The sequence below is a fragment of the Echinops telfairi genome, unplaced genomic scaffold, assembly GCF_000313985.2.
Source record: "Echinops telfairi isolate 266 unplaced genomic scaffold, ASM31398v2 ScPeMD7_17;HRSCAF=63, whole genome shotgun sequence".
In the NCBI taxonomy this organism is placed as follows: domain Eukaryota; kingdom Metazoa; phylum Chordata; class Mammalia; order Afrosoricida; family Tenrecidae; genus Echinops; species Echinops telfairi.
The window spans coordinates 9,578,604-9,580,517 of NW_022103914.1; positions in this window are offsets into that span (position 1 = coordinate 9,578,604).

A 1,914-nucleotide genomic window follows, 5' to 3' on the forward strand; every position below is an offset into this window, starting at 1 on the left:
TGATGAAGTCAACATATGTACTAAAGTGCTGGACACAGATGACGTATGTACAGATTGTGATGAGTTGTATGAGCCCCTAATAAAATGATTATTTAAATTAAAAAAAGTGGATTTCAGAAGAGGTTCTGAAACTGGCTCTTCATCATAGAGTAGCTAAGGCAAATGGAAGAAATGATGAAACCAAAGAGTTGAGTAGAATGTTCAAAGGGCAGCTCGAGATGACCAAGTAAAATATTATATCTAAATATGCAAAGCTGTTACTTTGGGGAGTAGGGTATGCTTGACCCAAGCCATGGTATTTTCAATTGCTTCATATTTGTATGAAATTTGGACATTGAATAAATAAGAAACAAGAAGAAAAAAGAAAAAAAAATCTTGAATAAACCACGTCGTACTTGAAAATAAGCAAACCTGTTTGGAACAAAGTGCAGAAGAACGCTCCTTAGAAGCTACAATGGGGACACCTCATCTCACAGCCTTTGGAAGGACCAGTCCCTAGAGAAGGGCGTGGTCAAGCAGAGGGGCAACAAAAAGACTAAGACCCTCAATGAGATGGATGGACACATCCTTCCACAAATGGGCTCAAATATAAAAACAGTTGTGAACATGGCGCAGGAGTGGGCAGTGTTTCATTCTTAATACACAGAGTTCACTACTATTTAGAACTGACTCGTTGACCCCTAACAACAACAATGACCAAAAAGACCACCTTTTTAAGATCCAAGGCAGATAATGAAGTAAACAAGTAAATGCTTTGATGATCCACACCACATCAAAAGTTTCTGGGAGACAAAAACTCTCCATTTGCAGTAAAGACCAATTAGAACAGGGAATCTACTTCTGGTACTTGATTTCTGTGAAAGTCATGGAGAAGGTCGCTCAGGTACCCCGGGTTGTGCTGTGCTTTGGTACCGGACAGTTGGGGGTGCAGCCATGCCTATGACAGAAGCGGAAATGAGAACCCCAGGAAACAGCCACCAGCAGAAGCAGGGGAGTCTTCTCTTTGGTCAGGACACAGCAGTCAGTGGCTGAGGAGATTTTATTTCTGAGGGAAATATTTCTTCCCCTTTCCTTTCACATTACTTGAGCAAAAGCCCAAGGCCTCCTGGTTTTCTTTCAGAAGGTGCAGATATTCCGATAATGCCATTTGCAGACACCTGAACTTCTGCCAGCAGGTTCGGAACCACCCGCTCTCTGCAGGAGGAGACCGTCCTAAAGGACGCATATACGCAATAGATGATTCACTGGTGTTAGAAACAAGCCACGCCTGAACTTGCCAAGAAGAGGTGAGCTTGGCAAGAGCCTTGTGTGAAGTGGGTCACCAGAGCAGCCGGAGGATGGTCGGAGGATGTAAGACATGAGTTCAGAAGCCGTGGTGCCAGGAAACTGAGCTCAATGCCAGGGGCCAGCCCTCCTGCACTCTCATCTGTGGACCTAGAAGAGTGCTTTGTGTGTGCTTATTTTTCTTAAGTGTGTGCGCAGTTGAATTGAGGAGAACTTAACAGGTGGGTGAATCATGACCCCTACAAAAGATGCTCTTTATCCACCGTGTAACATGAAGTTCCTTACCAAGCTTATTAAGAGCTCCTGGCTTCAACTTGATTGTTGAGTCCTACCCCCACCCTCCTAGGCTCATCAAAAAGAATAAACCAAGAATGCATGTTGCCAACTGAAATGTTTTTGTGTAAGTGCACATTTCAGTTCATTTTTCAAATATACTATTGAATTTGAATGATCACTTTAAATGGAAATTAATTTTTCTTGTCAAATTTTACTTGTCTATTTTAAAACTCTAAGAACCTACCAAGAAACTAAGACATAGCAGCAATGAAGGTACAGTAGTTGCATGACTTGTACCTTTGGCAAATATTTTGCCTTTATTAAAATTTACTTATCAGTTACTGTGATGTTAAT